Source organism: Thamnophis elegans, chromosome 2, assembly GCF_009769535.1.
Source record: "Thamnophis elegans isolate rThaEle1 chromosome 2, rThaEle1.pri, whole genome shotgun sequence".
NCBI classification, from domain to species: domain Eukaryota; kingdom Metazoa; phylum Chordata; class Lepidosauria; order Squamata; family Colubridae; genus Thamnophis; species Thamnophis elegans.
Window position 1 is genome coordinate 157963263 of NC_045542.1, and position 25116 is coordinate 157988378.

The 25116-nt window shown below is 40.9% G+C and overlaps 1 pseudogene; it reads left to right on the forward strand.

Annotated features, from left to right (window-relative positions):
* Positions 1-489: 489 nt before the first annotated feature.
* LOC116502447 lies at positions 490-24938 on the forward strand (annotated as a pseudogene).
* Positions 24939-25116: the final 178 nt, after the last annotated feature.

Sequence of the window (25116 nt, forward strand, 5' to 3'; positions counted from 1 at the left end):
ATGAAAGAAATGGCAATTGGCAGCATTTCAATGAATGTGGGAGTGAGATAATGTAATTCTGTCTTCCCAACACATAGGAGATGTTTCAGTTTCTTTCATTTCTCTCAGGGCTTTTTTTAAATTTAAATTTATACATATAAACAATTATATTTCTAATGGGTCACAACCAGGAGCTAAGCTAAGCCGCATCCCATTTCACTAGGCTAAGTTGCAAAGATCACTTGCTAAACGCATTGATAGCATTTAATCAGTGGAAACTTGTTGCAAGCGCCTTAGGTAGAAACTGGAGAAAGATATATTTTTTTCTGCCTCCAATCTGGAGATGGTGGTCAAATAGGCAACATCTGTGCCCAGAAAGCGGATAATACCTGTGGCTGAGTTTAAAGGAGTTAAAACCATCGAGTACTGAATTGCTAGAAAGGTTGGAAGGTGACAGGAGGACAGGAAGAAAGAAAGTCTAGTTGCTTATTGAAAAAAAGCACTTTTGGGAACAGCTGAACTTCCTCTTCCGGATCACTCATGGGAGGAGAGTGGTGTGCAGAGCGGCTTTTCTGCTCTTCCCATGGTCGAAGCAGCAGCTGGAAGGTGAGTTGAAGGCGGGTGGGAGGAGAGTCCTGGAAGCAGAGAAGCAACTGGGCTGAAGCATCTCAGCGGCTGCTGCTGCAGGTTCCTCCCCTCCCCGAATTTAAGCCCACTGGTGCTGCACGCTGTGAAACTGGTGGCTGCAATTTTCCTCCTACTGGGAAGATTGGAAAAGTCTCTTTTAAATTAAGGAGGATTCTTTGGGAATGGCTTCCCTCCAGAGGTTGTGGGGGCTCCCATCACTGGAGGGTTTGTGACAGAGCTGGGAGGGACCTTGCAGGTCTTCTATTCCGACGCCCTGATCAAGCAGGAGACCCAATATCATTTCAGACAAATGGCTGTCCAGTCTCTGATTAAAAGCCACCAGGGATGGAGCCCCCACAACCTCTGAAGGGAAAACCTTCCACTGGTTCACTGTTCTTAGTGTCAGGAAATTTCTCTTTAGTTCGAAGTTGCTTCTCTCCTTGATTAATTTCTATCCAATTCCTTGTCCTGCCTTCAGGGTCTTTGGAGAATAGGTTGACGCCCCTCACTCTTTTGTGGCAACTTCTCAAGTATTGGAAGATGGCTATCATGTCTCCCCTAATCCTTCCCTTCACTAGACTAGACATACCCAATTCCTGCAACCTCTTAATTATATTTTAGCCTCCAGCCCCCTAATCCTCTTTTTTGCTCTTTTCTGCATTCTTTCTAGAGTCTTAACATCTTTTTTATGATATGGTGACCAAACTGTCTGCAATTTTTTAAGTGTGGTCTTACACTTTATAAAGTGATACTAGTACTTCACATGATCATGATTCTATCTCTCTGTTTATGCAGCCTAGTACTGTATTGGCTTTTTTTTTGCCGCTGCAATATACAGTTGGCCCATATCTAAATGATTGTTCACTAAGACTTCAAGGTTCCTCTCATAGTTATTACTTGAGCCAAGTGCTACCTATTTTATACCAGTACATTTGGTTTTCCTTGCATAAGTGTAAATCCCCTTTCCCCCCTCCATTGAATTTCATTTTGTTAGGTAGGGCCCAGTGTTCTAATCTATCGAGATTCTATTCTCCTGAGCCTAGCTTCTGAGGTGTTGACTATTCCTGCCAACTTTGTGTCATTTGATGCGATCCTGTTCGATTCCTTCATGGATTATATTCTATTTCTTGTGTTTGGATTATATTGAATTCCAGTAAGACGTGGTCACTTGCCCAACGTTCCAAGAAATTCAACTCCTTCTATCGCTTCTCTATTAGTAAGAATTAGGTCGAGTACAATTTTTCCCCTAGTTCCCTCCTCCACCTTTTGGATGATAAAATTGTTTTGTTAAGTACGTTAAGAATCTTTTCAATCTCCTACTAGCTGTAGTTGGTCTCCCAGTTGATATCAGGACAGTTAAAGTCTCCCATTTCAACTTGATGTTGCCCTCTTGATATGGTTTGTAATCCATGTTACAAATGTGGATTTTGACTGAAAATGACAGATGAATAACATTTGCAAGTTTTCTTACTTCCATGTCTTACCAATAAATATGGTATTTCTTTTCCCATCCACGTATTAACCAGATTCAATTGTGCTTAATCCATCTTTGGTTGTGCAGGTTGTCCTCATTTACCACTTTTTCCCTGAGCCATCAAAGTTGCTATGGCACAGTAGAAGCAGATGTGCACCTGGTCCATAAAATTTGTGGTAATCCTAGGACTTGTTCCTTGACCGCATGTCAGCAGTGACTGTGGTTTTCAAGGTGCAGGAAAAGAAGTTGCACCAATCCGGGTTCTGCCAAAAGTTGCACATTTATGATGGCGGCAGCATCCCACACTCATGATCCCCATTTGTGAACTTCCCAGCTAGCTCCTGACAATCAAAATCAGTGGGTATACTGGCAGGAAATTGCAAGTCCATGTCATATAAAATTGCCTTTAACAACCCACAGTAATTAGCTTAACAACTACAGAGGAGCAGATGTAATTTGGCACTGTCATGGGACATGATGCTTAAGGATTGAGCTGCTTAGTGACAGAAATATCAGTTCTAATTGCGGTAGGTTAAGTAAGGACTACTTGAGTGGGGATGTCACCAGAGGGGTAGTAGGCAGTATTTTCTCCTCTTATTTGCAGCTGAGGACTTCATGAGCAAAAGTGGTTTATACTTTTCATCTTTTTTCACATCGTTTCTAACCAATTAAATTTTATAAACAATTAAAGGTACACTATTCTTTGATTCTTACAGACAAACTGGATGGAAATAAAAGCACTTGGAACAACTATAGATAACAATTAATGTTGAAAAGGGAACAACATCAAGCCAGAAATCAAAATATTTTCCATTTCCTTCAGTAAACCATATAGTTCTGTTCCTCCTCCAGCAGCTGTTAGGACAAAGAGAGAAAATCAAGAAAGAATAAGCAGTTATGCAGAACTCAAGGATACATTACATGAAAAGCGAAGGGAGGTTATGTATCATTCAGTAAAAGCGGCAAATATCTGGAAGTCTGTTGGGAGGAAAAGATCCATAGTAAAGCCACGTAGAACAGACAGGCCTCTCCCCGTGAGGAAGAAGACGGCTTGAATGAAAGCACCCTAAACAAGGCATTGTCCATATTTTTCACCTGCTCAAGAATATCAGCTGTGCAAAAGTTCTATACATTTGCCTATTGTGGAAAAAGCACAGATGGCAAATCACAGCTGATTATTCACAAGAGGAGCCACGAATGAGAAAAGACATACAAATTACCTGAATGTGGCAAAAACTATGATCACAACAGCTTCCTTGTGGTTCATCGACACATCTTCACACAAGAAGAAAGACACAAAAGCTTCATTAGAAATTTTCATCTCATGAGACACCAGAAGAAGAAGAAAAACCACTTGAATGTCCTCATTGTGGGAAAGTCACAATTCCAGCCTGGTGATACACCAGAAGACTCACATAGAGAAACCATTTGAATGTCCTATCTGTGGAAAAAGCTTTAGTTATAATTCCAACCTGGTGACACACCAGACGATACACATAGGAGAAAGGCTCTTTAAATGCCATATCTGTGGGAAAGCTTTCAGGCATAATTACAATCTGTTGAGACACCAGAGGACTCACACAGGAGAGAAACCCTTTGAATGTCCTATCTGTGGGAAAAGCTTTCCTGATAATTACAGCGTGGTGACACACCAGAGGATTCACACAGGAGAAAGGCCCTTTGAATACCATATCTGTGGGAAAGCTTTCAGTCAGAATAGCAATCTGGTGACTCATCAGAGGACTCACACAGAATGAAACCCTTTGAATGTCCTGCTTGTGGGAAAGATTTCAGTCATATTTCCAGCTTGGTTAGACACCAGAGGACTCATTTAAGGGAGAAACCATTCGAATGTCCTGATTGTGGGAAAAGTTTCAGTCAAAATTCCCATCTGCTGCTTCATCAGAGGACCCACACAGGAGAGAAACCATTTGAATGTCCTGATTGTGGTAAATGTTTCAGTGATAATTCCAACTTAGTTAGACACCAGAGGACTCACACAGGAGAGAAACCTTTTGAATGTCTCTATTGTGGGAAAAGTTTCAGTCAGAGTTCCCACCTAGTGATACACCAGAAGACTCACACGGGAGAGAAACCCTTTGAATGTCTCTATTGTGGGAAAAGTTTCAGTCAGAATTCCTACCTAGTGATACACCAGAAGACTCACACAGGAGAGAAAGCCATTGAATGTCCTGATTGTGGGAAAGGTTTCAGTAAGAAATCCAGATTGGTTAGACACCAGATGATTCACACAGGAGAAAGGCCCTTTAAATGTCCTGATTGTGGGAGAGGTTTCATTGATAATTCAAGCCTGGTGACTCATCAGAGGACACACACAGGAGAGAAACCCTTTGAATGTCCTACCTGTGGGAAAAGCTTTAGTAATAATTCTAGCCTGGTGACACACCAGAGGACTCACATAGGAGAGAAGCCTTTTGAATGTCCTATCTGTGGGAAAAGTTTTAGTGAAAATTCCAGCCAGGTGAGACACCAGAGGACTCACACAGGAGAGAAGCCATTTTAATGTCCTATCTGTGGGGAAAGCTTTAGTGATAATTCCAATGTGGTGATACACCAGAGGACTCACACCCGAGAGAAATCTTTGAATTGGCTAGTGTGTGGACATTACTTCAAGCATAAACCATCCCTTATTGCACACAAGGTAATCTATATTAGGAAAAGAAGCTGAGTTTAGAGAATGCTTGAATTTCATTTGTGATCTATTGAAAGTATAGGTGAATAATCTCCTTTTGGGTTATTTTATTCTCTTATCTCCAACAGCGTCCAGAACAAAAATCCACTATCTTCCCCATCCATGCCTTTCTTTTTTTTACATTTTTTTGAGGAAGTGGGAAATATTTCTTCTGTCCTATAGAGGCAATCAGGCCATCTTTCTTAGGCTCCATTTCTAGGCCCTGCTGTATATGTTTCTCTGTATGACCTAATGGGAGACTTCAGTGCAAGTAAATTTACAGAATTTACACCTGGCATTTAGCAGATATAAAATTTCCTCCTCCAAGAATGAATCTTGATGGTTGATGCTCTTGGATGCAGCCCTGGCCAGCAGGAGTGAAGCTCGTTCCCCTGGAGTGTGTGGCCTGATGCTGCTGCCATGCCCTAAAATCCTGGGGGCCACAGAGTCATAAAGTTTTGGCATGTAGAGAGGTTTTGATCTCCACTGAGAATCACCCCTAAGAAAGCTGAAGTGTAATTCTATAAAACGTTCATGAACTTTTAGGGCTTGGCACATAGCTAATCTTCGTAAGCTGAGCAGCATCCCATTTTAAGGCTAAGTTACAAAGATCTGTTGCTAGAAGTCAAAAACTATTTGATAGCATTTAATCAGTGGAAACATGTTGCAAATGCCTTAGGTAGAAACTGGAGAAGGATGTTTTTCTGCCTCCTATCTGGAGATGGTGCTCAAACAGGCAACACCTGTTCCTAGAAAGAGGAATCCTGAGAATCCTGGAAGCAGAGAAGCAACTGGACTGAAGCATCTCAGCTGCTGCTGCTGCAGGTTCCTCCCCTCCCCGAATTTAAGCCGTCTGGTGCTGCACGCTGTGAAACTGGTGGCTGCAATTTTCTTCCCGGTGGGAAGATTGGAAAAGTCTCTTCCAAGTGAAGGTGGATTCTTTGGGAATGGCTTCCCTCCAGAGGTTGTGGGGGCTCCCATCACTGAAGGGTTTGTGACAGAGCTGGGAGGGAGCTTGCAGATGTTCTATTCTGACTCCCTGATCAAACAGGAGACCGAATATCATTTCAGACAAATGGCACAGTAGAAGCAGATGTGCACATGGTCCACAACATTTGCGGTAATCCTAGCACTTGTTCCGTGACTGCACTTCAGCAGTGTGTGGTTTTGAAGGTGCAGGAAAGGGAGTTGCAACAATTCGGGTTCTGCCAAGAGTTCCACATTTATGATGGCGGCGGCATCCCACACTCATGATCCCCATTTGTGACCTTCCCAGCTAGCTTCTGACAAGCAAAATCAGTGGGTATACTGGCAGGAAATTGCAAGTCACAGTCATATGAAATTTCCTTTAACAACCCACCGTAATTAGCTTAACAACTACAGAGGAACAGATGTAAATTAGCACTTTCATGTGATATGATGCTTAATGATTGAGCTGGTTAGTGACAGAAATATGAGTTCCAATTGCAGTAGTTTAAATAAGGACTACTTGAGTTGGGTTTCACCAGAGGGGTTGTAGATAGTATTTTCTTTTCTTATTTGCAGCTGAGGACATCTATAAGCAAAAGTGGTCTATACTATTTTTCTTTTTTCACATCATCTCTAACAATTTTATAAACAATTAAAGTTACATTTTTATTTGAATCTTACAGAGAAAAAAGATGGCGATGAACGCTCTGGACAACTGACAATATCAAGCAACCTTGACAAAGGAAGAAAATCAAGCCAAAATCAGAATATTTTCCATTCCTTCAGAAAACCATACAATTCTGATCCTCCTCCAGCAGCTGATAGCCAAAAGAAGGAATAAGCAGATTATGCAGAACTCAGGGATACAGTTCATGAAAAAGTGAAGGGAGAAACCTTATGAATATTCAGATTGTGGGAAAGGTTTCATTAAAAATTCCCATCTCCTGAGACACAAGACCATGCACAGAGGAGAGAAAAACTTTCAATGTCCTGATTGTGGGAAAAGTTTTAGTCGGAGTTCCAGCCTGGTAAAACACCAGAGGACTCACACCGGAGAGAAACCCTTTGAATGTCCTGTTTGTGGAAAAAGTTTTAGTGATAATTCTAGCTTGGTGAGACACCAGAGGACTCACACAGGAGAAAGGCCCTTTGAATGTCCTATCTGTGGGAAAGCTTTCAGTCAGAATATCAATTTGGTGACTCATCAGAGGACTCACACAGGAGAGAAACCCTTTGAATGTCATATCTGTGGGAAATGTTTCAGTGATAATTCCAGTCTGGTGATACACCAGAGAATACACACAGGAGAAAGGCCCTTTGAATGTCCTATCTGTGGGAAAGCTTTCAGTCAGAATTTCAATTTGGTGACTCATCAGAGGACTCACACAGGAGAGAAACCCTTTGAATGTCCTATCTGTGGGAAATGTTTCAGTGATAATTCCAGTCTGGTGATACACCAGAGAATACACACAGGAGAAAGGCCCTTTGAATGTCCTATCTGTGGGAAAGCTTTCAGTCAGAATATCAATTTGGTGACTCATCAGAGGACTCACACAGGAGAGAAACCCTTTGAATGTCCTATCTGTGGGAAATGTTTCAGTGATAATTCCAGCTTGGTTAGACACAAGAGGACTCACACCGGAGAGAAACCCTTTGAATGTCCTGATTGTGGGAAAGGTTTCAGTCAGAATTCCAAGTTGATGAGACATCAGAGGACTCACACAGGAGAGAAGCCATTTGAGTGTCCTATCTGTGGGAAAAGGTTTCGTTATAGTTCCAACGTGGTGGCACATCAGAGGACTCACACAGAAGAGAAACCCTATGAATGTCCTGATAGTGAGAAAGTTTCAGTCTGAGTTTCAACCTGATGAAACATCAGAAGACTCACACTGTAAAGAAATCTTTGAAATGTCCAATCTGTGGAGATTACTTCAAGCATAAATCATCCTTTATTGCACACAAGGTAATCCATATGAAGAAAAGTAGATGACTTTAGAGAATGCTTGAATTTCATTTGCGATCCCCCATTGAAAGTGTAAGTGAGGAATGGATTGATTTAATTTTGGACTGATTCTTTTTGCTCAAACATTCTCAGAATTAAAATCTGTAGGTGGAGAGAAATGGAAAATGGCTAACTACTAATTTCTGGTTATCAGCAGAAGCTTCTGGATATATCCTTTTGCAGAAGTAGTGAAATTCCTCAAAAAGGAATTTTGGGAGGAGCTTTTGTCTGTTGATTGTGGAATTCCCACATGTGGAGTTTCAGCCTTTTATTTTCATTTCAGCCAGATTGTGAGCGCCAGAATTCTGCAGCCAGCATAAAAGTACTTCTCAAAATATAACTATGATGGGTCTTGAATTACCGTTGCATTGGCTGTTAAGTGAAATTGCTTTCCTTTACTACCTGAATCCCCCTTCTCTCCCTGAGGCAACCCTTAATCAAATTTGCAGGTCACTAAGCAGAACACCCTATACTCAGTGCTGGGGAAAACGCTTGGAGGCCTCGTGCAGGGCCAGGGCTGCCTGCCGTAGGCATCTCTAGGCCTCCCCCACCCTCCAAGACATTTTGCTTAACCCTTGCATGCCATTGGCCCTTCGCTCCCTCCCCCAGGGTTCCCTTACACCTGGCTCCAACCCCACCTGATCTCACACCCTCCTCCTTTTTACCTTTTGGAGCTCTCTGAATCTCATGTTGGGGAGGGAGGAAAGGACATCTATCATTGGGCCTCATGACTGTCCTGGAAGCAGCCACCATTTTCAGTGGGCTCCTAGATTGATCCCTGGTGTGAACCGTGGTAACCGTGCAACATGCCACATGGCGGTCTGGCACAAGGGTCAGCATAACATACGCATACTTGACTCACATACTTCTCTGCCTTCTCAGAAGGGAACCAAGAGTGAAAGAAAATGCAGGCAAGTGGAAATGGTTGGAGTGCATTTAGAGGAGTTTAGTCAAAAGGAAAGGGGAGCCGATGGGAGCTTTTTAAAACAGTGTGGCATTTGTGTCTGGGGGGGGGGGGTTGTGCATGCAGGGGGGGGCGCTTTACATTATGGGTGCCAGTATGTGCCTATGCCATTGCACATGCACGCTTGCATTTTTGGCCACCAACAACAAAAAGTTCAGCCATCCCTGTCCTAAGGGAAGCGGGTAGGACATCTCCCGAAACTCAGACCTGGTGCTTATTTTGGGACCAAAAGAAAATAAAAGTAGGTCTTACTTTGGGGAAAATATGGGTATATATATATATATGTATAATCAGAACTTCCAGGTATATTTGATGATAACTCTTTGGAATTCTATGAACTCATGAATGACCCAAGTCAACAAATAAATCTGAATGGGTATTTGACATGTATATTGAAAATGAAAATCATGAATGTAAGAGGTTAAGTTAGCATTTTGGCATCCTTGTCTTTTATTGTAATTGATGCCTTTGGATCTGTTTTTTTTTTAATATTGTGCAGCAATTTTATAAACCATTATTAAACTAACCGTTTTATGTGAATCTTACAGCCAAAAGAATGCCAAAGAGAGCACTGTGGAGAACTGAATCACAAGCAGCATTAAAATGCCAATTCCAGGGAGAGGGGGCATGCCCCCTCAGTCAATTTTTTTCGTAAAGAAAGAGCAGAAAAGAGATTTCTAAGTCCCGTCCTGATTGTGACTCACAAATGATGCTGACCAGTTGCCCAGTAAAGCAGAATATTTTGCCCTGATTATCCACTGCATTAGTAGGAATCCCATGCAACATCAAAAATATTCATAGCCTGGCTTGCACACTAGCTAATCTTAATTTGGCCTCACAATCCTGGATGCAATAAACTAAGGCAGGATCAGAAAACAATCCTTGGGAATGGGCAGCTTTTGATTATGTACTAAGGCACAATCATGGCTGCAAAGAATGTTGGGACATTTGTAAGGTGACCAGACGTCCCACTTTTGGCGGGACAGTCACGATTTCTAACAATTTGTCCCGGGGCATTTTAGAAAAATCCTGGGCCAGCCTATTCACAAGCAAAATGAATCCTGGGAGTTGAAGTCCACATACTTTCAAGTCTTCAAGGTGGAGAAACACTGAGATAGATGATAATGAGATGAGGGAGGGAGGGAGAGAGAGAGAGAGAGAGGGATACCATAACTAGATAGACAAATAGGCAGGCAGATAGACAGACGGATGGATGGATAGAGAGAGAGAGGATATGTATAATTAAGGTGACCAGATGTCCCTAGCGAGGCCGCGGGCTGGCAGTAACCGCCGTGGCCTAGCTTCCTCCCCTCCACCCCCCCGGTCAATGGTGTCCCTCTTTACCAATCTGAAAATCTGGTCACCTTAGACATGTGCTTGTTTCAAACTTGACTAAAAGCTCACAGAAAGTGACACCAGATATCTTAAAAGAATTGGCACAGAGAATCACATTTCTACTTTAAAGAAGTTCTGCCCTTCCTGAGTGGAAAACACTCCTTTTGGGGGCCACTGCCATAATCATGAGAATCCTCTGCTCCCTCCACCGTTGTCCCAGTAGCCTGCAAAATCACCTCCCATTTCAATAGACCCCTAGTAAGGATGCCAGGCAAATATCCCTCATGGTCTGCCAGATATATAGAAAGTACAGAGACCATTTTAATGGTTCGTAGGTTGGGCAATATATGTAAATATATATAGCCCAAAAGGGGGAAATTGTGGGAATCCCCCCCCCCAATGAAATATTTTGAGGGATATTAAAAGAGGTAGAATATTATATTTCTCCAAAGGAGAAATGGAGAAACATGTTCTTAGCGGCAGAAAGCAGTCCCCAGTCTTTCTTAATAGCTTACAGCAGATACTCATTAAGAAATCCTGGGGCTTCCGGTATGGGCGTTGTCTGATGGAGCTGTTTCTTTTTTAGCAGCTCCAGCCCTGAGGCTGCGTTAAGCTGTCTAAACACCTCAAAAAGCACAGGAAGTTCACCTGCTCCGACAACTAAATTACAGTCATTACTCCCCCCTCAACCCCCTCCTATTCCTGCTGGGGAACCTTTGACTTGAGAAATATTGCAAAAAGTATTAAATGATGCTTTAAAAGATCACGCAGCTGTGATGGAAATTAAAATACAGGAAAAGATTTCTGTTGCTTTCAAGGAGATGTCAGAAGTCATGGGTTCGGTCCAGATTCGTAATCAAGAAATTAGAGATGATATTTTAGAGGCTTTTAAATGCTTATCTGGCTACGTATCAGGAATGGAGGATAAACTGGAAGATCTTAGTGATTCCAATATTAACCTGGTAACGAAAATGGATGTGGTCCAACACAAGGTCAATGATGCAGAAAATGAAATTATAATGTTGCAGTATAGACAGATGGAATTTGCTTTAAGGATAAGAGGCCTTAAAGAGAAAAACCAGGAAAATCTGAAGGAGATTTTCTCAGAAGCTTTTGATCAATTGATGGTACGGCCAGGAGGGGACTTTGACTGGCAAATTGACAAGATATATTGTGTTAATTCATGGCTTGCCAGACAGAAACACCTCCCAAGGGACATTGTGGTGTATTTTGCCACAAGGGATACGAGGAATTTGATACTACAAGAGTCTTATAAAACCAAGTTGCAAATTGGGGGTCAGGAGGTGACTGTTTTGAAGGAAATACCACCCAAAATGTTGAGATCAAGAAAAGACTATGCCTTCTTAGCAGATGAGCTCAGAAACCATCAGTTACAGTTCAGATGGGAAGCCCCAGACGGATTAGCAGTTAACTACCAAGGACAAAGATACCGTCTTAACTCAGTATGGAAGGCTAAAGATTTTTATAGCAATATACTGAAGGCTGGACATCCCCCTACTCCAGGACCCAGAGAAAGAGAGCAAGAAGGAGAGAACAGACAACAAGATACCCAAGGATCATTAATGGTGGACCAACTTCCTCTGCCGGAACTAGAAGGAGCAAAGGCAAACCCATGTGGTCACTAGGTGTATGGAACAAGAGTTAAAAAAGCTTTGCAACAAACATACACAATGGCTAAAGAAGTCACAGATTTTAGCTCAGAAGCGGTGGGAGGAGCCAGGCCAAAAGCCAAACTACAGTGTTGTAATATAGTTCCTTGTGTAGGTGTGTCCCCCCCCCATGGCCCAGTTCATACTAGGGCTTGCAGAGCCACGCTGAATCACACAGGAGAAAACAAACTCCTAGAACGCCATAACAACTTGATAGTGCATAACATAACCTTCCGATATGTGCCCTACCATTGATGTCCAGGATTTAACCATATATAGACTGAGCAGTAGATTAGAAATTGTACTTTTTACAGGCTGTTTTTAACCACATGCTATTGCTCCTCCTGCCTTTGTCCTATCTCAATAAAAGGGGCTACCAGACCCCCAATCTGGGTCGCTCCATCCCGAGAAAGGTTGTCTCCTGTCTTTTCTCAACATTGGCCTCATGGGCGAACCACGGGAACTTCACACTACAGGATTTCCAGATGGTTCTTAAAAAGCTTCAGGGAGCTAAAGATGACAACTAAATTCTTAACTTGGAATGTTAATGGCTTAAATTCACCACAGAAAAGTAAGAAAATAAACCATTATTTGAAACAATTTAAGAATGATATAATTTGCCTGCAAGAGACACATATTAGAACAACTGACCAGAAATATTTGATCAATGCAAGACTTGGACAACACTTTGTAGCCTCTGCCTTGGAGAAGAAAAACGGTATAGTTATATACCTAAGAAAGGACATGAAAGCTGAACTAATTGAAGCAGATCCCCAAGGAAGATCTATTGCAATAGAAGTGATATTAGAAGGGAAAAAGATGCTCTTAATGGGAATATATGCTCCCAATCAACAACAAGATACAGTTTACAAAATGCTCCATACTAAGTTAATACAATGGGACTATAGATCCTGCATATTAATGGGTGACTGGAACTGAGTTTTGGATACCAAGAAAGACAAGAAGGGCCTCCTGCAAAACATCCAAACACGAGCGAAACTATCTAAGTCTTTTTTCGATATGATGGATAATATGGAGCTAAGAGATATCTGGAGAGAAAGAAATGCAAGAGAACAGGACTTTACATTCTTTTCTGATAGCAAATAGCAGTTAGACTTATATACCGCTTCATAGGGCTTTCAGCCCTCTCTAAGCGGTTTACAGAGTCAGCATATTGCCCCCACAGTCTGGGTCCTCATTTTACCTACCTCAGAAGGATGGAAGGCTGAGTCAACCCTGAGCCGGTGAGATTTGAACAGCCGAACTGCAGAACTGCAGTCAGCTGCAGTCAGTAGCCTGCAGTGCTGCATTTAACCACTGCGCCACCTCGGCTCTAATTCTTTTCTGATAGACATCAATCTTTTTCCAGGATTGATTTCATATTAACAACAAATAATTTGCTTTCCAGGGTAAAGAAGGTGAAGATATGTTCCAGAGCCTTAACAGATCATAACCCAGTTTGGATGGAATTGGAATTTGGGAAGGAATCTAGAAAGTCTTGGAGATTAAATGAAAATTTATTTAGATATGAGAAAAATGTTAATGAATGTAAAAAAACTGTTGAGAGAATACTTTGTTTTTAACATGAATAAGGGTACATCTATGGAAATGGTTTGGGATGCAAGTAAAGCGTACATGCGAGGAGTCGTAATGCCAGGAGTCGTATTTTTTCGTAAAGAAAAAATACCTATAGTTAAGGAGGAGCAGAGGGAGAGATTGAATCAACCAATAACCTCAGGGGAAATCCTCCAGGTAATTAAACAGTTAAAGGCTGGGAAAGCACCGGGTACAGATGGTTTGACAGTGGCTTATTACAAAAATTTACAATTCGAAATGGTAGAACCCCTTAAGGAATTATTTAATAAAATCCAAGTGGAAGGGAAGGTACCTCCATCTTGGAAGACAGCGTTCATATCCCTGATACCTAAAGAAGATCAAGATCTTAGTCAACCAAAAAATTATAGACCTATATCACTACTCAATACAGATTATAAATTTTTTACAAAAATATTAGCGAATAGGTTAATGTTGGTTACTCAGCAATTGATTCATAATGATCAAACCGGTTTTATACAAGGGAGACAAATGAGAAGTAATGTAAGACAAATTGTTAATATACTGGAATATTTGGGAAAGAATAACCCAATCCCCACAGCGCTTATATTTTTAGATGCTGAGAAAGCCTTTGCTCTAGTGAATTAGCAATTTTTAATGAAAACAATGCAAAAGATGCAAATAGGAGAGTATTTTCTACAATCAATTAAAGCAATATATCAGAAACAAACAACACAAATTATAGTCAATAGAAGCTTAACAGAACCATTTAAAATCGAGAAAGATACAAGACAGGGTTGCCCCCTATCACCATTATTGTTTATTATAACTCTGGAATTATTGTTGAATAAAATACGGGGATCAGATGATTTACAGGGAATCAAGATTAGGCAGCAAGAATATAGATTACGTGCATTTGCGGATGATTTGGTTATAACTTTAACTCAACCAGAGAAATCTATCAAGGTTTTAATGAATATGATTAATCAGTATGGACAAGTGTTCTGACCCCCCCTTGCACGGCTTGTTAACAAACGCAGGCAGACAAAAACTTAAGAGGACTTTATCAGTTTTTTAGTTCAAACTGGCTTCGAGCCCAGAAAATAACATAAACAACTCTCCAATAAGAATTCAAAAACAAAAGCTCTTACGAACTCGGCAGTTCTTTCACAGTCTTCACAGATCAGATTTACATGAAAACATCAAAGCATTTCTCCAAATGTAACAGGCAACTCACGAGTAATCAGCAAGCAATATTGTATCAGACACGGAACACACGAAGGCACGAATGAACATATGTTGACTCCAGCGACTGGGGCGTGGCAGCATCTCTCCTTTTATCTCCAAACTTGCTTCTAACCACTCCCAGCTGCCTAATGGATCTTGATCCTGAAAAAACTCTCAGCAGAACTGCTGAATCCCCACACTGAATTTTGTACGCTGAAAAAACTCTCAGCAGAACTGCTGAGTCACAACAGACAAGTATCTGGGTTTAAAATAAATCTAGGGAAAACAAAGATGCTAATTAAAAACATGAATACCAACCAAAGGGAAGACTTAGAAAAAATGACAGGATCTGACAGTTAAAAATGTTAAATATCTAGGAGTTTACATCTCAACCTCAAACGGGAAACTATATAAGTATAATTATGAGTTACTATGGCATAGTATACAGGCAGAGATGAAAAATTGGGAAAAACTACAATTATCTTGGTTGGGAAGAATAGCAGCAGTGAAAATGAATGTCTTGCCTAAGTTCCTATTTCTTTTCCAAATGATATCAATACTTTAAAAAGATGCAAATTTGCTTGAATGGCAGAAGGGTATTAACAAATTTGTATGGGCAGGGAAGAAGCCAAGAATAAAACTTAAAATAATGCAAGATGTATGTGAGAGAAGAGGCTTTAAATTGCCAAATTTAAAATTATACTATGAAGCAGTAGTTTTATCACTAATCAGTGATTGGATCAATTCAACAGACGATAGAACACTTAACATCGAAGGGCATGATTTGGTATACGGTTGGCATGCTTATCTGATATATGACAAGAAGGTGGATAAGAATTTTAAAAGTCATATTTTAAGGAATGCCCTATTGCGTGTCTGGAAAAAATATCAACATAAACTAAACGACAAGATACCTATGTGGACAATTCCTAGACATGCAATAGAGAACATAAGTATAGTACAAAAACAGGATGTAACTACATACAGACTGCTTCTCACTATAGAAAGAGGTGTATTACAGCTAAAACCCTTGAATGTACTAAAAGAGGAAAAGGTAATCCAAACATGGTTTCAGTATGGACAGTTACAGGCCAGATGTAAAAAAGATCAGAAAATTGGTATTACGCAAAATGAGGACAATTTACTAAAATAAATTAGGGATCAAAGTCAAATGCATATAAAAAGGTTATATAATCTATTAATAGAAATGGATTCGGAAACAGAACTAGTTAAAGATTGCATGATAAAGTGGGCACAAAATTTTGAAGAACCAATAATGCTGGATACATGGGAAAAGATATGGGTAAGGAATGTAAAATTCACGGAAGCTCAAAATCTGAGAGAGAAATTTTATAAGATGTTTTATAGATGGCATTTAGATCCTAAAAAACTGGCTTGTATGTATCCGAATTTACAACCTAAATGCTGGAGATGTGATTGTGTTATGCTACATATTACCATATATGGTGGACTTGTAAGAAGGTTAAAGCATTCTGGATAAAAATATGGTGGATTATGCAAAATATTTTTAAAAAGAGGATAAAGTTTACCCCACAGTTATTCCTGTTAGGTATAACTACTGATTGTACTTTCATAGAGACTAACCTGATTTTGTACTTAATAATGGCAGCAAGATTGTTGGTGGCGCAATACTGGAAGAAGGAAGGTTTGCCTATTATTCAAGAATGGACATTAAAAGTAACAAACTTAGCAGAGATGGCTAAAATATCAGCATATCTTAAAGATCACTCAGATGTGAAATATAAACTGGAGTGGAGAAGATGGATTGACTATATTCAAAATAAATTCGGGACTAAGAAATTCCAGATAGTTTATGACTGAAAAGGCGAGGAACGATATAATCTGTTTAGACTTAGCCTAACAAAAGAGGAGTTAAAGCACATATGAAAGAGGATACTTTCTTTTAGTCTATTTTAGAATATGTTTGTTAAAGATTTATACCCTGTATTAGCTCTGGGAAGTCGGGGGAGGTTGGGAAGAGGTTGGGTTTGGGTGGGGAGGGCAAGGGAGGCGAGGTAAATATTTGTAAAAGCTTTTTTAAAAATTTCAATTAAAAAAAAAAGATATCCTGGGCCAACCTATTCACAAGCAAAATACCTTCACCTCAAGGTAATGGGATTAAGGACAGGACATGACCTTCAGCCCAGCCATTGAAAATAGTGGAAACAATACAGTTCCTTTAAGGAAGGAAGGCTAGAGGCAATAGATAGCAGGATAAAATCAATTACACATGTCTGACAGGATTAAGTCCCATCATGAGCCTTTGAAAAACAAGTAAAAATAATCAAATAATAAAAGCCCACAAAGGAAACCTCAACATTACAAAATACTGTAAACTGTATAAAAATCCTTGCACTCATCAAACTAGTCAACTGTTGCAGAACTGCATGCTGTGCTTCTGCTCCCAAGTAAACTGACCTTCTTTCCTAAGCAGCTAACCACCATTTCATTTCCAGAGCCTCTTTCCAGGCTTGGAACTGAACCAGATGGATTTTTCTTCCAACATCCTGCTGCGATTTTTTCTTCTTGGAGGTGCCTGCTTGTTACCCCGGTGGTAGCAGCACCAACATGCTGACAAATTTGTTGCAACAGCCTTGGTTTTGGAGCTGTGAGACAAATTGTTTCATTTCTAAAAAAGCATTGTGTTGCTCTTAGCTTTTGAGAATGAAAGAAATGGGTCTTGGCAGCACTGCAGTGAATGTGGGGGTGAGATAATGTAATCCTGTCTTCCCAACACATGGGAGATGTTTCCATTTCTTTCATTCCTCTCAGGACTTTTTTAAAATTTAAATTTACACATACACACAAATATATTTCTAATGGGTCACTTTGCATATGATCCCTCTGCCAAAGGACGCCCACAACCAGGAGCTAAGCTAAGCAGCATCCCATTTCACTAGGCTAAGTTGCAAAGATCACTTGCTAAACGGATTGATAGCATTTAATCAGTTGAAACTTGTTGCAAGCGCCTTAGGTAGAAACTGGAGAAAGATTTTTTTTCTGCCTCCTATCTGGAGATGGTGGTCAAACATGCAACATCTGTGCCCAGAAAGCGGGTAACACCTGTGGTTGAGCTTAAAGGAGTTAAAACCATCGAGTACTGAATTGCTAGAAAGGTTGGACAGGAGGTGACAGGAGGACTAGAAGAAAGAAAGTCCAATTGCCTTTTGAAAAATCACCTTTGGGACAGCTGAACTTCCTTTTCCGGATCACTCATGGGAGGAGAGTGTTGTGCAGAGCGGCTTTTGTGCTCTTCCCGTGGTCGAAGCAGCAGCTGGAAGGTGAGTTGAGGGCGGGTGGGAGGAGAGTCCTGGAAGCAGAGAAGCAACTGGGCTGAAGCATCTCAGCTGCTGCTGCTGCAGGTTCCTTCCCTCCCCGAATTTAAGCCCACTGGTGCTGCACGCTGTGAAACTGCAATTTTCCCTCTGGTGGGAAGATTGGAAAAGTCTCTTCCAAGTGAAGGTGGATCCTTTGGGAATGGCTTCCCTCCAGAGGTTGTGGGGGCTCCCATCACTGGAGGGTTTGTGACAGAGCTGGGAGGGACCTTGCAGGTCTTCTATTCAGACGCCCTGATCAAGCAGGAGACCCAACATCATTTCAGACAAATAGCTGTCCTGTCTCTGATTAAAAGCCACCAGGGATGGAGCCCCCACAACCTCTGAAGGGAAAACCTTCCACTGGTTCACTGTTCTTAGTGCCAGGAAATCTCTCCTTAGTTCTAAGTTGCTTCTCTCCTTGATTAGTTTCCATCCAGTTCCTTGTCCTGCCTTCAGGGGTTTTAGAGAATAGGTTGACGCCCCTCCCTCTTTTGTGGCAACTCCTCAAGTATTGGAAGATGGCTATCATGTCTTTCCTAATCCTTCCCTTCACTAGAGTAGACATACCCAATTCCTGCAACCTCTTAATTATATTTTAGCCTCCAGCCCCCTAATCCTATTTTTTGCTCTTTTCTGCCTTCTTTGCAGAGTCTTAACATCTTTTTTATGATATGGTGATCAAACTGTCTGCAATTATCTGAGTGTGGTCTTACTCTTTATAAAGTGGTACTAGTACTTCAGATGATCTTTATTCTATCTCTCTGTTAATGCATCCTAGTACTGTATTGGCTTTTTTTTTTGGCCACTGCAATACACTGCTGGCCCATATCTAAATGATTGTCCACTACACTTCAAGGTTCCTCTCATAGTTATTACTTGAGCCAAATGCTACCTATTCTATACCAGTACATTTGGTTTTCCTTGCATAAGTGCAAATCCCCTTTTCCCCCTCCATTGAATTTCATTTTGTTAGGTAGGGTCCAGTGTTCAAATCTATTGAGATTCTCTATCTTGAGCTTAGCTTCTGAGGTGTTTATTCTTGCCAACTTGGTGTCGTTTACAAGTTTGATGCGATCCCATTCGACTCCCTCATCGAAAGCATTTAGGAAGATATTAAAGAGTACTAAAGCAGGAACCTTGGGGTACCCACTGCTTACTTCCCTCCATATAGATATAGTCCCATTAAGGAATATACTTTGTGTGTAGTTTGTCAGCCAGTTATGAATCCATCTGTATGGATTGATGTACCTATCCCATATTTTTCTAATTTACCAAGAAGTAGGTTATGGTCTACTTTGTCAACTGTCTTACTGAAATCCAATTATACAATGCATTTTAATGGTCCGCTAATTTAGTCACGTTGTGCAAGAATGATATAATATAGGTTTGGTATGATCTGCTTTTGAAAAACGCATGTTGACTTCTGGTTATATATTTGTTTGCTTCTAGGTGTTTGCAAATCTTTTGTTTCATTTGCCATTTTTGCGGTTTACGGTTCTGGAGATTTTATGATGATGCATGAGTGGCATTTCACTTTTATATATATATAGATTTTTCCAATATTTCCCACACTTCTTGCATCGTTTTCTCCTTTAGGGTTTTTATCCATGAAATTTTGCTTACGCTATGAATTTCTTAAAATCAGCTCTTCTAAAGTTTAAGACACTTGTTGGATTATATTCTATTGGTTGTGTTTGCATTATATTGAATTCCAGTAAGATATGGTCACTCGTCCAAGGTTCCAACAACTTCAACTCCTTCTATCGCTCCTCTGTTAGTAAGAATTAGGTCGAGTATAGTTTTTCCCCTAGTTCCCTCCTCTTCTTTTTGGGTGACAAAGTTGTCGGTTATGATGGTTAGGAATCTATTCAATCTCCTACTTGCTGTATACTTTGTCTCCCAGTTGATATCAGGGTAGATAAAGTCTCCCATTACAACTTGATGTTGCCCTCTTGATATAGTTTGTAATCCACACGTGTATTGAAAATGACAGATGAATAAAATCTACATTTTTTTTTACTTCCATGAATACGTTTTTTTTTATTTCCACGTCTTGCCAATAAATATCATATTTCTTTTCCCATCCTTGTATTAACCAGATTCAATTGTGATTAATTCATCTTTGGTTGCACAGCTAGTCCTCACTTACCACTTTTTCCCTGAGCCTTCAAAGTTACTATGGCACAGTAGAAGCAGATGGTTCACAAAATTTGTGGTAATCCTAGGACTTGTTCCTTGACCGCATGTCAGCAGTGACTGTGGTTTTGAAGGTGTAAGAAAAGAAGTTGCATCAATCCGGGTTCTGCCAATAGTTGCACATTTATGATGGTGGCAGCATCCCACACTCATGATCCCCATTTGTGACCTTCCCAGCTAGCTTCTGACAAGCAAATCAGTGGGTATACTGGCAGGAAATTGCAAGTCACAGTCATATGAAATTGCCTTGAACAACCCACCGTAATTAGCTTAACAACTACAGAGGAACAGATGTAAATGAGCACTTTCATGTGATATGATGCTTAATGATTGAGCTGCTTAGTGACAGAAATATGAGTTCCAGTTGCAGTAGTTTAAATAAGGACTACTTGAGTTGGGTTTCACCAGAGGGGTTGTAGATAGTATTTTCTTCTCTTATTTGCAGCTGAGGACTTCTATAAGCAAAAGTGGTCTATACTATTTTTCTTTTTTCACATCATCTCTAACAATTTTATAAACAATTAAAGTTACATTTTTATTTGAATCTTACAGACAAAAAGGATGGCGATGAACGCTCTGGATAACTGAAAATAACAAGCAACGTTGACAAGGGAAGAAAATCAAGCCAGAAATAAGAATATTTTCCATTCCGTCAGAAAACCATACAATTCTGATCCTCCTCCAGCAGCTGATAGCCAAAAGAAGGAATAAGAAGATTATGCAGAACTCAGGGATACAGTGCATGAAAAAGTGAAGGGAGAAACCTTATGAATATTGAGATTGTGGGAAAGGTTTCATTAAAAATTCCCATCTCCTGAGACACAAGACCATGCTCAAAGGAGAGAAAAACTTTCAATGTCCTGATTGTGGGAAAAGTTTTAGTCGGAGTTCCAGGCTGGTGAGACACCAGAGGACTCACACAGGAGAGAAACCCTTTGAATGTCCTGTTTGTGGAAAAGGTTTTAGCGATAATTCTAGCCTGGTGAGACACCAGAGGACTCACACAGGAGAGAAACCCTTTGAATGTCCTGATTGTGGGAAAAGTTTTAGTCAGAGTTCCAGCCTGGTAAAACACCAGAGGACTCACACAGGAGAGAAACCATTTGAATGTTCTGACTGTGGGAAACGTTACAGTCAGAATTCCTACCTGGTGAGACACCAGAGGACTCACACAGGAGAGAAACCATTTGAATGTTCTGACTGTGGGAAACATTATAGTCAGAATTCCCACCTGGTGATACACCAGAGGACTCACACAGGAGAGAAACCCTTTGAATGTCCTATCTGTGGGAAATGTTTCAGTGATAATTCCAACTTGGTGATACACCAGAGGATACACACAGGAGAAAGGCCCTTTGAATGCCGTATTTGTGGGAAAGGTTTCAATCAGAATATCAATCTGGTAACTCATCAGAGGACTCACACAGGAGAGAAACCCTTTGAATGTCCTGATTGTGGGAAAAGTTTTAGTCAGAATTCCATGTTGCTTATACACCAGAGGTTTCACACAGGAGAAAGGCCCTTTGAATGTCCTATCTGTGGGAAAAGCTATATCAATAATTCCAGCCTTGTGATACACCAGAGGATTCACACAGGAGAAAGGCCCTTTGTATGCTGTATCTGTGGGAAAGGTTTCAGTCAAAATTCCCATCTGGTGATTCATCAAAGGACTCACACAGGAGAAAAACCTTTTGAATGTCCTGATTGTGGGAAATGTTTCAGTGATAATTCCAACTTAGTTAGACACCAGAGGACTCACGTAAGAGAGAAACCATTTGAATGTCTCTATTGTGGGAAAAGTTTCAGTCAAAATTCCTACCTAGTGATACACCAGAGGACTCACACCGGAGAGAAACCCTTTGAATGTCCTGATTGTGGGAAAGGTTTCAGTCAGAATTCCAAGTTGATGAGACACCAAAGGATTCACACAGGAGAAATGCCCTTTGAATGTCTTATCTGTGGGAGAAGCTTTAACGATAATTCCAGTCTGGTGATACACCAGAGGATTCACACAGGAGAAAGGCCCTTTGAATGCTGTATCTGTGGGAAAGGTTTCAGTCAGAATTCAAGCCTGGTGACTCATCAGAGAATTCACACAGGAGAGAAACCCTTTGAATGTCCTAACTGTGGGAAAAGTTTTAGTGATAGTTCTAGCCTGGTGAGACACCAGAGGACTCACAAAGAGAGAAACCCTTTAAATGTCCTAAATGTGGAAAACGTTTTAGTGATAATTCCAACCTGGTGAGACATCAGAAGACTCACACAGTAAAGAAACCCTTTGAATGTCCTGATTTTGGGAAAGGTTTCAGTCACAATTCCAGGTTGGTTAGACATAAGAGGATTCACACAGGAGAGAAGCCCTTTGAATGTCCTGATTGTGGGAAAGGTTTCATTAAGAATTTCCAGCTGGTGACCCATCAGAGGACTCACACAGTAGAAAAACCCTTTGAATGATCTGACTGTGGGGAAAGTTTGATTAAGAATTCCAGCCTGGTGAGACACCAGAGGATTCATATAGGAGAGAAACATTTTGAACGCCTTATCTGTAGGAAAAGTCTCAAGTCAGAATTTCCACCTAGTGATACACAAGAAGACTCACACCGTGGAGAAATCTTTTAAATGTCTGGTCTGTGGACATTGCTTCAAGCATAAATCATCCCTTATTGCACACAAGGTAATCCATATGAAGAAAACTAGATGTTAAAGTAGATGAGATTAGAGAATGCTTGAATTTCATTTGTGATCTCCCATTGAAAGTGTAGGTGAGAAATTGATTGTTTGAATTTTGGCCTGATTCATTTTGCTCAAACATTTCTCAGGACTAAATTTGTAGGTGGAGAGAAAAGGAAAATGGAAAAAAGGAATTTTGGATGGAGCTTTTGTATGTTGATTATGGAATTTCCACATGTGGAATTTCAGTCTTCTACCTTGGTTTCACCCAGATTTTGAGCCCCAGAATTCCGTAGAGAGCATAAATGTAGTCCTCAAGATATAAATATGATGGGCCTTGAATTACGGCTGCATATTGCAATGGCTGTTAAATGAAATTGCTTTCCTTTACTACCCAAATCCCCCTTCTCTCCCTGAGGCAGCCATTAATCAAATGTGTGAGTCGCTATTCAGAGCTGGGAAAAACCCTTGGAGGCCTTGCACAGAGCCAGGCTTGCCTGCCATAGGCATCTCCAGGTCTCTCCCACCCTCCAAGACACCCTTGTGCTCTGTATCTTAACCCTTGTGTCCCCTTGGCCCTTCACTCCCTCACCCAGGTTCCCCTTGCACCAGGCTCCCACCCCCCCCAGACCTCACACCCTCTTCCTTTTGAAGACCTCTGAACCTCATGTTGTATCACTTTGTCCTGGAAGCAGCCCCAATTTTCATTGGGCCCCGGATTCATCTGTGGTAATGGTGCAATGGCCACATGGCATCCTGCTACAAGCGGCAGCATAACATACGCATACTTGACTCACATTCTTCTCTGCCTTCTCAGAAGGGAAGCAAGAGTGAAAGAAAGCGAAGTCAAGTGGAAATGGTTGGAGTGCACTTAGTGGAGTTTAGCCAAAGGGAAAAGGATAGCTTTTTAAAAGATCATTTCCTCAAAAAATAGTCCTCCAGAAGTTAACAATTTTTTAATCAGCTGAGAAACAGTTTGGAGATAGCTTGCATGGGCTGCGAGATAAGCTATGCGGTGTCTAGCGGTGAGCAGCTGTAGAAGAAGTCAGGTGGTGGTGCAACAGGTGTCAGGGCGCGGGCCGTCTGGCTGCAATGATCCTAAGGTAAGCAGGTAAGATATGCCCTGAAACTAAGACCTAGTGCTTATTTTGGGGCCCAAAAGAAGATAAAATTGGGTCGTATTTTCGGTGAAACACGGGTATGTAAATATGTATAATCTGTCCCCAGCACTTCCAGGTATATTCGATGATAACTCTTTGGAATTCTATGAACTCATGATTGATCCAAGTCAACAAATTAATTTCATAGCTGAATGGGCATTTGACAGGTATATTGAAAATATAAATAACAAAGGTAAGAAGTTAAGTTAGCATTTTGGCATCTTACCCTTTTATTGTAATGTACGACTTTGGATTTCTTTATTTTTTAAATCTTGTGCAGCCATTTTATAAATCATAATGAAACTAGTCCTTTTATGTGAATTTTATAGGCAAAAGAATGCCAAAGAGAGCACTGTGGAGAACTGAATCACAAGCAGGATTAAAATGCAAAGGAAACCAAGGCAGCAATCAAAATCTTGTTTGTTCTTCTGGAAATCCCCAAAACTCTTCTTCCCCGGCAGCTTACAGATAAGGAAGACAAAACCAGGAAAAGAGTTTTGAGCTGGACAAAAAATAGAGTATCTGGAAGAAACATATGAAAATATCAAGGGGAATAATTTCCTAGTTCAGAAATAGTGGGAAATATCTGGAAGTCAGTGGAAACGAAAAGGTCACTTGGACAGCCAGATATGGCAGACCGTAATGCAGGCTTCACCCTGTGAGGAAGGAAACAGTTACTTGAATCAATGCTCCGCCCAACAAGGGATTGAGAGTATTTTTGATGTCCTTGAGAATCCAACAATGTCAGTGGTGGAAAAGATCCACAGATCTGCCTATTGTGGCAAAAGCAAAGATTATAGATCACAGCCGATTATGCCCGAGAGGATCCCATTGGAGAAAAGCCATATCAATGTTCTCAATGCAGCAGAAGCTTAAGGCAGAACAGCTTCCCTGTTGTTCATGGAAAGACTCACACCAGAGAAAAGCCCTACCAGTTGTCCCCATGTGGCAAAAGCTATAGCAGGCAGGCCAAGCTGATACAACACCAGAAGACTCACAGAAGAGAGAGGCCATATGAATGGCTAGATTGTAAGAAAAGTGTCCCTGATAATTTTGAACTGGAAATACACCTGAGGATTTACACAGGAGAGAATCCTTTTGAATGTCCTGACTGTGGGAAAAGGAATGGCATTTGGGAGTGGTAGGCACAGTAAGTCTTCGGGCTTCTGTCTGGAGGAAGGGAGAATTATCAGGAATGTTTATACTATCTGTCTTATTGGAGTATCTGCACACCCACACTATTCAAAGACACACAGAGG